Source organism: Chiloscyllium plagiosum, chromosome 17, assembly GCF_004010195.1.
Source record: "Chiloscyllium plagiosum isolate BGI_BamShark_2017 chromosome 17, ASM401019v2, whole genome shotgun sequence".
Classification (NCBI taxonomy): domain Eukaryota; kingdom Metazoa; phylum Chordata; class Chondrichthyes; order Orectolobiformes; family Hemiscylliidae; genus Chiloscyllium; species Chiloscyllium plagiosum.
Window position 1 is genome coordinate 33,414,348 of NC_057726.1, and position 12,490 is coordinate 33,426,837.

General features: G+C 42.8%; 1 protein-coding gene across 3 annotated transcripts in view; it reads left to right on the top strand.

The window, feature by feature from the left end:
- The window catches only part of ap1g1 (adaptor related protein complex 1 subunit gamma 1), a 113,223-nt gene that overhangs the window by 3,047 nt on the left and 97,686 nt on the right, over positions 1-12,490 (top strand). Inside the window, exon 1 of one of the 3 annotated variants that reach the window (XM_043706824.1) lies at positions 1,791-1,807. The exons of the other annotated variants lie outside the window; for them this stretch is intronic. The gene's annotated coding sequence lies outside the window, so the exon portion shown is untranslated. Of the gene's footprint in view, positions 1-1,790; positions 1,808-12,490 lie in introns of those variants that run through there. 3 annotated transcript variants of the gene reach the window in all.

Here is a 12,490-nt window from a genome sequence, read left to right on the forward strand (position 1 = left end):
TATTAGCCTTCTTCTCTACCTGCTGTACCTGCATGCTTGCCTTCATTGCCTGGTGTACAAGAACACCCAGATCTCTCTGTACTGCCCCTTTACATACATTGATTCCATTGTGGTAGTAGTCTGCCTTCCTGTTCTTGCCACCAAAGTGGATAATCATACATTTATCCACATTAAACTGCATCTGCCATGCATCTGCCCACTCACTTAACCTGTCCAGGTCACCCTGTAATCTCCTAACATCCTCATCACATTTCACCCTGCCACCCAGCTTTGTATCATCAGCAAATTTGCTAATGTTATTGCTAATACCATCTTCTATATCATTAACATATATTGTAAAAAGTTGCGGTCCCAGTACTGATCCCTGCGGTACCCCACTGGTCACTGCCTGCCATTCTGAAATGGAGCCATTTATCACTACTTTGTTTCCTGTCAGCCAACCAATTTTCAATTCAAGTTAGTACTCTGCCCCCAATACCATGCGCCCTAATTTTGCTCACTAGCCTCCTATGTGGGACTTTATCAAAAGCTTTCTGAAAGTCTAGGTACACTACATCTACTGGATCTCCCTCGTCCATCTTCAGAGTTACATCCTCAGAAAATTCCAAAAGATTAGTCAAGCATGATTTCCCCTTCATAAACTCTGACCTATCCTGTTACTACTATCCAGATGTGTCGTAATTTCATCCTTTATAATAGACTCCAGCATCTTTCCCACCACTGAGGTCAGACTAACTGGTCTATAATTTCCTGTTTTTTCTCTCTCTCGCCTTTCTTAAAAAGTGGTACAACATTAGTCATCCTCCAATCCGCAGGAACTGATCCCGAATCCATCGAACTCTGGAAAATAATCACCAATGCATCCACGATTTCTAGAGCCACCTCCTTCAGTACCCTGGGATGTAGACCATAGGCCCCGGGGACTTATCAACCTTCAGACCTAACAGTCTCTCCAACACCAATTCCTGGCAAATATAAATTCCCTTCAGTTCAGGTCCTTCAGCCACTGTTACCTCAGGGAGATTGCTTGTGTTTTCCCCAGTGAACACCGATCTGAAGTACCAATTCAATTCTTCTGCCATTTCTTTATTCCCCTGTTTCTGTCTTCAATGGACACAAGATTATTCCCCTGTTTCTGTCTTCAATGGACACAAGATTTGTCAGGTACTTTAAGGCCAAACTTCAGAAGTTGTTTTTAATATAAATCCTGACTCCGGATTTAAGTTGTTGCAATAGCATTTCTTTATAAATTACTGTAGTTGATAACAAACTTAGAAATATCTTGACAAAAACGCAATCATGGTTCTAAAGTCATCTTCAAAGCTGGCTTAGTATATCGTGCTTCAAAATAATTTATTATAAAATACTGTTTTGAAAAATGTTTACCTGCTTTAGATTTGAATAAATTAAAGACTAATTGCTTTCAGCATCACTTTGAAGTCTGTTCTGTGGATTGACTGTCTGAAATATTGTCTATTGTATACCTCTAGCACTTGGGTGGTTGATTTGAGCTGTAAATTTCATTTACATATTGCTTATATTAACTCATTCTTTAACTACCAACATTAAATGATTGATACAAGTATAGAGAGTGGACAACAATATGTGGGAATATACAAATATCACTACTATAATTAGACAATTGCATCCAAGATTAAAATTATTTTCTAAGATTAAAATTATTTATTGCTAATTCGTTATTACCTTACTCAAGATGGTGGTCAGCTGGAATGGGAGAACTGCTGTTAGGATAGCAACTCCAAGATTTTAACCCACTGACCATGAAGGAATAACATTGAAGTCCAAGGTAAGGATGGTATGTGGCTTGGAGAGGAACTTGCAGGTAGTGATGTTCCAATATGATTGCTGCCCATGTCCTCCTAAACGGTGGGGGTAACAGGTTTGGAAGGTGCTACAAGAGGGCTCTTGGTCAGTTACTGAAGTGAATCTTATGAATGATTCACATTACTGCCACTGAGCTTTGGGATAAAGGGAGTGAATGTTGAAAGACGTGGATGGGGTGCCGGTCAAGAGAGTTGCTTTGCTGTCGATGGCAACAAGCTCCTTGAGTGTTAGTGGGGAGTATTCCATCAGACTCTTCACTTGCATGTTGCAGGTGGTGGGCTGATTTTGGGGAGTCAGATTGCTACAGGATTCTTAGCCTGTAACCCGTTGTAGCTACTGAATTTGTATGGCTGTTCTGTTTCTGCTTAATGGAAACCACCATGATGATGTTAGTGAGGATTTGCTGAAGTAATGTCATAGTCATACAGGTGTACAGTACAGAAACAGACCCATCGGTCCAACTCGTCCATGCCGACCAGATATGTTGTTGAATGTCAAGGTCAGTGGTTAAGTTTTGCCCTTGTCGGAGATGGTTGGTGTCTGGCATTTGTGTATCATGAATGTTGCTTGGAACCTGTTAGCCCAAGCCTGGATATTGTATGGGTTTCGCTGCAATTTTAAATATGGATTGCTTCAGTGAAAACCCACAAAAGGTGTTGAATATTGTGGCATATCCCCACTTTTCACTTTTTTTAAAGTTATGGAGCGAAGTTCATTAATAAAGATAATTGGGTCTAGGGCACAACCCTAAGAAACCCCTGCATGGATTTCATGGAGGTGAGATGATTGGCCTCCAAAGCCATGAGCTTTTGTTTTATAGTGATTTTTGAAGGAAAACTGAATTATCATGGGAAGATTTTGTGGGCACTAACGTTAAATTTTCCATCTTAACCCCAGATCATGATAGTAACCAGTCCTGATTATGCCACTTTCAGCTGTAAATCTTTGTTTCTACCTTCATTAAATTTTGTAGAAGCACTGTCATTATCACTTCATCTTCCAAAGTTTTTCAGGTCTAACTTCTTGATGTATTTGATCTAGCTGTCATCCTCACCCACTAATTTTCTGCACTACTTGCTCATTGTCCATCTCCATAGAAAGCAAACAAAGCTGTTGTTTATGGAACTATAATGTGGATGGAACTTGCTGTTGTAATTGTGCAGGATATCAAGGGTTTTTAAACAGGATAAATGTGTTGCATGAATAATTTGTCTTGATCATAAAATTTAGATGTCATCAAATTGTGTACATGTGCAAATTTAAAATTTGTGTTAAAATTTTAAAACGGAAGCAAAAGACAGGCTTTGGAACTGTTTTAGTTTGAAAGATCTTTGCTTTCCCTAAAAGAGGGCAAATACTTGAGGAATTTCTAAGCATTTCTATACTAGATACTGGTTTGCTCAAAAGAGCGCAAACAAGGCTGTTCATTAATTACAAATATCTCTGTTAAAGTGAAAATACGTTTTTAATCTTCCAAAGTCATTTCAATTATCTTTTTGTCGCTCTTATTGCATCCATTGTTGAGTCCCGATCAATGTGAGATGCCTGCGCAGAAGATGAGGTACCTCCAGCCTGCATTGATTTGGGAGCATTGCAAAAGGCCTGAAACATGGTATGGGAACATGGTGATATGTTGAATTGGTAGGCAATTGGAAGCTGAGGTCATCTTTATGGACAGAACATAGTGATCACTCAGCAGAACACCTGTGCTTCATCTCCCCAGTACAGAAGAGTCTACAGTATTCAGTGTTCACAATGAAGACTAGACTGAATGAAGTGCAGGTAAATTGCTGCTTCACCTCAAAGATGTCTGGGACCGTGGATGCTGAGAAGGGAGGCAAGAGGGTGTGGGGTGGTGTTAGGAATGGAAGAAAAGTATCCAAGAGGGAGTGGTCCCTGTGGAATGCTGACATACAAATGGAGGGGAATGTTTGATGGCATCTGCTGGAGATGGCAAAAAATGATGGCTTTATGATTCGTTGGATGCGAGGTTGGTAGATGGAAAGTAAAGTCAAGGGGGAATGCCATCATTATTGTGGGAGGGGGGAGAAAGGATGAGGGTAAGACTGCAAGATATTGGTCAAACATGGCTGCAGGCTATCAACCATGGTAGCAGGGAGTCTTCAATTGAGAAGAAAGACATTGTCTGAGGACATTCTGTGGAAGGTTACATCTGTTCAGGGTGCCACCGAGAAACTCGGAAAATGTGACACTGTTTGCCTCTGGCTGCTGCGGTGTTATAGCAAAGCTCAATGCAAGCTGGAGGGACAACACCTCATCTTCCACTTGAGTACATTTTATAGCTCTTAGGACTCAGCATGGAGTTTACCAATTTCAGAACCTGACCACCCTCCCATGTTTGTTACTCCAGATTCAGTCCTGAAATGGGTTGCATTCAGCACAGCTAACCTGTTTTTAATTACAGGTAGTCCCCATTATCGCCTGTCTAACTTCTCTTCTTCCCAGGCTTACTATCAACAATACCTCTATCTCACGTGTGCTGAGTCACTGGACTTGAAACGTTAAAGTTGTTTCCTGTCCACAGATGCTGTCAGACTGTGATTCTTCAACAGTTTCTGTTTTTGTCTGTTTACCATAGTTGTTTTGAGACTGGTTGCATTTAATTATCCAGATGCTGGAAGGCAATTCAGCAATGTTCGTGCTGTTAGTGGGCAACACGGTGGCACAGTGGTTAGCACTGCTGTCTCACAGCGCCAGAGACCCGGGTTCAATTCTCACCTCAGGCGACTGCTGTGTGGAGTTTGCACATTCTCCCTGTGTCTGCGTGGGTTTCCTATGGGTGCTCCGGTTTCCTCCCACTGTCCAAAAATGTGCAGGTTAGGTGAATTGGCCATGCTAAATTGCCCATAGTGTTAGGTGCAGGGGTAAATGTAGCAGAATGGGTCTGGGTGGGTGCGCTTCAGCGGGTCGGTGTGGACTTGTTGGGCCGAAGGGCCTGTTTCCAAACTGTAAGTAATCTAATCTAATCTAAACATTTGAGGGGAGTTGGGGGATTCTTGGGAAATGGTCATTGTCTGGCATAAATTATATGTGCTATCTGTGAATACAAGCTTGAGTGTCTAAGTTCTGACAAGGTTTTGTTGCATTAGGGTATGATCTGCTTACTACTGAACTATGGATAACTTTGAAAACTGCATTAACAAATATCTCAATTTCTGACCTTGTGATTTAATGAAGGTCATTAATACGACTCAAGCTTTGTGTGCATAGGGCACTAATTTGAGGACCTCCTTCCTCAAAGGCCTGGACTGGATCTAAAGCCATGTAAACATCATGTCTGTGCTGGCTCTTTGCCACTCACCCCACCTTTATCCTTGTAACTGCAGTTTTTAAATCTAGGTGTATACAATTCTGTTTTCAAAGCTTTGAATCTGCCTTAACTACACCAGCACTGCAGTTTAGATCCTGATCATTGATTACATCAACCTTTTCCTGCTGTTACCATTACTTTTAAGTCTGACACCTTTAAATCCATGCTATCTAGTTCTCAGACTTTGTTCAGACCTTTTAGATTTTGAACATAAAGGATAAACAAAACCTTGTTTCTACTTATAATTGAAAATCCCAATCCTTGGAACCATTCTTCTAAAAAAGAAGTTTCTGCACTCAGTCTAGTATCTTCAGATTGTACTGAAAGTGTGGTGTCTAGGTTAGATACTACATTTGACCTTAGATTTAAGCATGCGCTGGTTAAGGCCAACTGTTTTATGAAGGATCATCACCCAGCTACTTTTAGACATTTCTTTTGGACATGCCTTTAGACACATAATTTCTGCAATCCATCTGCTACCCCTTTCAGATTTGAATTTGTGATTTTTCTATTGCCTTCCCTCATTGTCCCCACTTAATGTGTCTCTGCCCATTAAATTTAATCTGTATATCTGCTGATTACACTAGTTGTGTCCTCTTGAGGTTTATAACTACCCTTCTCCCTCTGTTTACAATACTTTAAGTTTACTGTAATTTGCAACCTTTTTAAATCAAACACCCAAGCTTAATTCATTAATATAGATGAAGGACAGAGGTAGCGTCTTTCCTTTAGTCCAAAAAGCAGCTGTTATCCCTTGCTCTTTTTCTTTTATCTTGCTATTCAAGCTTGTCTTGTGGCCCTTCATCAAATACCTCTTGGGTTTCCTATATTCAACACATTAACTGCAATTCTTTTGTGAATCATCTATTACCTCATTAAATAATACCTTAAGCAAGTTTTTAACAAAACAAATGTTTTCCTTTAAATCCATGCTACTGGCATTGATAACCCGTCAACTTCAGATAGAGATGATACCCTTGTACCTTTAGTCAGTTTCAGGATAAAATAGCAAGGAAAGAAAAATCTGAGCCTAGGTCAGCAACCTATCTAAATAAAGGGCAACGCCTGAGTCCATTGAGATCTTGCTATAGTTCACTCGGCCAAGACATGAGCTGTAGGCTTGAGGGTGGTGTCAGTTGCAAAACTGTGTTCCACCTCAAAGCTTCCTTGTGTGGACAGGAGTGAGACAAAGTCCATTTTAGCTGCAACATGAAAAGACCAATAGCAGTGGGAAAGGGGCAAAAACAGCAGGTGTAAGATGGCACTTTTCTAGTGTCTAGTTCTAGTCCATGCAGGTAGCTCAGGATATTAATAATTTTAATGACCTAAAGACAATGTCACCCGGTCAACACAGAGTGAACAAGTTCTTTTGAAGAACTTTTGAAGCAGAAGTCTGTTGCTTGCTTCTTGGTAGGAGAGAGACATAGAGAAAGTGGCCTGAACAAATGCTTATCTTCCCACCCACCTGGTCTGCAGTGGTTAATGCAGTTATGGGTGGCACAGTGGTTAGCACTGCTGCCTCACAGTGCCAGAGACCCAGGTTCAATTCCCACCTCAGGCGACTGCGTGTGTGCGCGTGCGTGCGCGTAGTTTGCATATTCTTCCCGTGTCTGCGGGGGTTTCCTCCCACAGTCCAAAAATGTGCAGGTTAGGTGAATTGGCCATGTTAAATTGCCTGTAGTGTTAGGGGTAAATGTAGGGGAATGGGTCTGGGTGGGTTGCGCTTCGGCAGGTCGGTGTGGACTTGTTGGGCCGAAGGGCCTGTTTCCACGCTGTATGTAATCTAATCAAACTGACAAAAAAGTAACTCTGCTTCAGAAGGTGAGAAAAGAGACATTCTGAAGCTTGCTTATTGTAATGTGAAAAAACTAGTTGATTTTGGCAGTCCAACTCCCCTAGCAGTGCCCTGACCTTGTGGCCCATGAGTTAGTCAGACCCAACATTGATCTGTTAGCCTTGAGTGATGTTTACTTCTTGGACAAAGGCAGTCTGATAACTCAACACTGGCTACAATGTTTACTTATCAATTAGACCTACAGGTGAATAGTGTCTTGAACGATTGCCACCAAACTTTCAAGCTACTGATTGGCCATCCTGAATGCATGATTAAGGCTAACCCTGCTGATGTGGGTACACTTTAAATCGATCTCAATTCATTCAAAATTACTATCCCAAAAGCGCAATTGTCATATTTGGTGATTTTCAACACCAGAATCGTCTATAGCTGTCTGGCATTGAAGGGAGCACTCAGAAAACTTGGAAACTGAATCAAAAACAAAGGTCTATGCTTGGAGCTCTGTTTGCAGAATAGCTGGCCGTAATCAACACATCACAACAATATCGTTTCTTCAAGATGACTAGGATACATCCCTGCCTCTAAACACTGGCACCCAAGACTCTTTTGTTGCACCACTGTGACAAATGATTGTCTGCGTACTCCATTTCAAGCCTAGGTGCAAGCTGCGCGCCAGCTCAACCAAGAAATGAAGTCCAGAAAAAGACTAAGTACACAGTTGTTATACTGGATGCTTTCATTGAGATCATCAGATTCCGCAGTGTCCTCAAGGGTCTAAGACCATACGACACTCGGCCCATCAAGTTTGCTTCGCCAATCAGTAAAATTATAGCTGATCTGATTATCCTCAACTCCCTTTCCTGCCTTTTTCTCCATAACCATTGATTCTCTTACTGAAATCTGTCTATCTCAACCTTAATTATAAATGCACAGGCGCAACAGCCCTCAGGGAAAAAAAATCTTCCTTATTGCTGTTAAATGGATGACTTGTACTCTGACATTATGCTCTCTTTTGCTAGACTTTCGCACAAAGGGCAGCAACCTCTTTGCAGGTACCCGTGATGCCTCTTAAGAACGTGTTATGCTTCAGTGATCTGCCCAGTTGTTCCCTAAATGCCAATGTGTATAAGCTCAATCTACTTTTCTCAGAGAAAATTGCCCCACACAGCCACATAGTGAACCTTCTCTGGACTGCCTTCAATGCCACTCTCCCCTTCCTTGGATAAGGGGACCAATAGTATTGTAGCTGTGGTGTGTCTGGTGCCATGTATAGTTTTAGCAAGACTAGCAGGACCTCCTCCTAGTGGTTGACGTCCAGCAAACACTATATCATTGAGGCCACATTCTACAAATCCAGTTGCGTTTGGCTGTTTACATTGTCTAGATGGACTGCCACTTTTTCTTGTCTGTGTGTGCAGATCTGACCAGTAGTAAATGGAGCAGAAGTGGCCTATGCAAACCTTTTGAGGGACTACGATTTAAAGTCCTTTGACTACACTAGTGGAAAGCCATAGATAATGACGCCTGAAGAGGCTAAATCAAGAGTACTGTAAAGATTATTGACTGAGTGAAGGTTTAGCATAGTAGAGAAGAGAAAAAACCCACTTGTATTCATTGTGGGAAAATTTATTGGTCACCAGACCTGACCAGCCACCAGTGGACTTGCAACCACTAAGTATGGGAGAAAGTAAGGACTGCAGATTCTGGAGATCGGTTGAAAGGTATGGCTCTGGAAAAGCACAACAGGTCTAGCAGCATCTTTGGGCATAAGGCTTTCATCAGGAATATTGGAAGGGGGCTGAGAGATAAATAGGAGGAGGGTGTGGGGGTGATAGTGATAGATGGGAAAGATGATGGGCAGTTCGAGGGTGGTGCCCAGTTGGAGGGTTGGATCTGGGATGGGGTGTGGGGTGCGGAAGGGAGATGAGGAAACGAGTGAAATTTGTTGATGCCATGTGGTTGGAGGGTTCCCAGGCAGAAGATGAGGCGTTCTTCTTCCAGGCATTGGGTAGCTAGGATTTGGTGGTGAGGCAGCCCAGGACTTGCATTTCTTTGGCAGAGTGGGAGGGGGAGTTAAGTGCATATTCAAACACCTCCTCTACAGTCTCCGTTGTTCTTGACGTGGTCTCCTCTACATTGGGGAGACAGGACCCCAACTTGCAGAACATTTCAGCAAACATCGTTGGAACACACTCACCAACAACCCGCCCTGTGGCTGACCACTTCAACTCCCCCTCCCATTCCACCAAGGACGTGCAAGTCCTGGGCTGCCTCCACCGCCAAATCCTAGCCACCTGATGCCTAGTGAGGTTCTTTTTCTTGAGATTCTTATACACTTGATGTGACTGTAATATGCCAACTTCTGTGAATAGCCAAAATTTATCAAGCAAGCACAAGCTTTGGAGGAACCTTTAACACTATTCACAGTGCTCGCAAAGCCATGTCAAGAGAGTGCTGAACATAAGGACCAGTTCTTCCTTTATACAAAATTTTACATCTGTCAAGGATGCCCATAAGGCCCCCCCGCCAGCCACTCGCCTATAATCATATGCCGCTTTAGATAATACAGTGACTTGACCATTTGTAGGAACAGTGTAATTTAGAGTATTCATTAATGGCAAGATCTGGTGTAAATTTGTTTTTTAACTGGAGGGTGTACTCAGAATTCTAAGTGCAATGTTCTTAGTGATTCTGAATAGCAGATGATAATGTAAACTTGCTCTGAATAGTAGGAGATGGCAATATAAATCTTTTTTTACCCACAAGACAGAGAAACCCTACCCCCAGGTCATCCAATTTCTTGCAGGTCAGCAGAACAAATTCACCCTTCAAAATCTCAGAAAAAAATCTCCTGTTTTACTTGGGGACCCTCCAACCACACGATATCAACGTCGATTTTCGCCAGTTTTCTCATATTCCACTCCACCTCATGCCAGATCCAACGCTCCAACGCTCCAACTCGGCACTCTCCTACTGTCGCCCCGTTCCCCCTTCAGTCGAAGCAAAATGCTCAGTGTAGTTTTACCTCCTTCATCGTTATTCTGGGCCCTGGAGGGAGAGAGAACAATTACCCATGTGCGTGGGAACGTGAGTTCTCTGTCTTCTCTCTTGAACGGCGGTTTCTTAATGAATTATGTAGTCATTTTATAGGGAGGAACATCCAGATAAGGCAACATACGTATTGATTGAATGACCATTACAATCAGCAAGTATCAATAGTAAAGATTAAGCCATCTGCTGTTGCACAATGAATAACTAGCTTCACATAATAAATACTTTTCACCTTGCTAAACTAACCTCTCAAACTGAATGCTACCTCATCTTGTTTAAATGGCTGTACACAATGAATGTTTTTCCACCTTGTTAACCCATTACCCTTGCCTCCAGCACTCCATTGTTAATGGCAAGTTCTTATCTGATCTAAATCATGCTCAGCTGAACCTCTTGTTTCACAAAATTCAAAACTTAGATTTCCCTCCCTGCTCATACCCATACACATTCTCACTATCTGTCCATCTTCCTTCCCACCTATCTGCTCTGAGCTATCTACATATCGTCGTCCCCCCTGCCCACCACCTATTTATCTCTCGGCCCCCTCTTTTCCCCCCTCCTTTACCCCAGGCAATCATGAAAATGAGGTGTCAACCAAGGGAAGCTTCAAAGTATTGCAGCAAGTGATAGAGCTAAGCAATCCTACAATCAGCAGATCACATCTAAGCTCTGTAGTCTGATGATATGGAATGGTGCACAATAAACCAGCTCACAGGAGGAGGCTCCACAAATCTCCCCATTCTTAATGATGAGCAAACCCAACACGGTGCAAAAAATTAGTCTGAATAATTTGCAACAGTTTCCAGCCAGAACTGCTAAGTGGATGATTCAACATGGCCTATTCCAGAGGGTCCCAGCATCACTGCCAGTCTTCAGCCAATTCGATTCGCTCCATGTGACATTAAGAAATGGTTGGAGGCACTGCGTACTGAAAAACTCTGGGATCTGATAGTATTTCAGCATTAGAACAGAAGACTGGTGCTCCAGATCGTACCACACTCTAGCCAAGCTATTTCAATAGTCAAAAACCTGGATCAGTACTTGGGGCTACGATGTTGTGGCCATAACGGAGATGTGGGTTTCACGGGGGCAGGAATGGTTGCTTGAGGTTCCAGGGTTTAGAACATTTAAAAAGAACAGGGAGGGTGGAAAAAGAAGAGTGGGTGTGGCATTGCTAATCAGAGTGCATCACAGCTACAGAAACGGAAGACGTTTTGGTGACAGTGACAACTGCCTCACATTTACCATCCCCGCAGAGGGAAAGGAGCAGTTACCAAGGGAAAATATTTAATTGGGGTAAAGGAAATTATGACTCTATCAGACAGGAGTTGGGAAGTACAGATTGGGAGCAATTCTACAGCAAAGGCACAGCAGACATGTGGAGACTATTTAAGGAGCAGTTATTGCGAATTTGTTCCTCCTGAGGCATGTTAGAAGGAGTAAGATTAAGGAACCTTGGATGACGAGAACAGAGGAGCTTGTTGAAAAGGAAGAACGCAGCTAACGTAAGGTGGAGGAAGCAAGGATCTCGCACAGCTTTAGAGGATTACAGGCTTGCTAGAAAGGAGCTCAGAAATGGACTGAGGAGAGCCAGGAGGGGGCACGAGAAAGGCTTGGTAAGAAGGATTAGGGAGAACCCAAAGGCATTTTACGTGAGGAATATGAGAATGATCAGGGAGAAGGTAGGGCCACTCGGGGATAGTGTAGGGAACCCTGTGTGTGGATTCTGAGCAGATAGGGGAAGCCGTAAATGGGTTTTTTCCTTTGGTTTTCACCCAAGGAAAAGGACCTTGTGAATGAGAACTTCGTGGAGCCTGGATGCAGGCTTGACCAGATCAAATTTGATGAAGCGGAGGTGCTGGAAATCTTGGAAAACATTAAGATTGATAAGTACCCAGGGCCAGACCAGATTTATCCTAGGCTGGTCTGGGAAGCAAGAAAGGAGGTTGCTACACCGATCTTTGCTTCCTCACTCTCCATGGGAGTCTTGCTGGAAGGTTAGAAGGAGGCAAATGTTGCTCCCTTTTTTCAAAAAGCGTAATCAGGAAATCCCTGGCAATTACAGACCAGTCAGTCTTACGTCTGTGGTCAGCAAATCTTTGGAAAGAATTGAGGGATAGGATTTATGACTTTTTGGCAAAGCGTAGCATGATTAAAGGCAGTCAGCATGGCTTTGTGAGGGGCAGGTCATGCCTCACAAATCTGATTGAGTTCTTTGAGGAGGTGTCAAGACAAGTCGGCGGTCGAGCAGTAGATGAGGTGTATATCAACTACATCAACAGATTCCTAAGGGAAAGACAACGGAACAAGGACATGCTGCAACCCAAAGGACTAGCCACACTACCCATACATCAAGAACATTTCCGAACTGACAGCCAGACTACCGCGACCACTAGGACTCATAACATCACACAAACCAACAGCCACTCTCAGACAACAACTCACCAGAATGAAGGATCCCATACCCA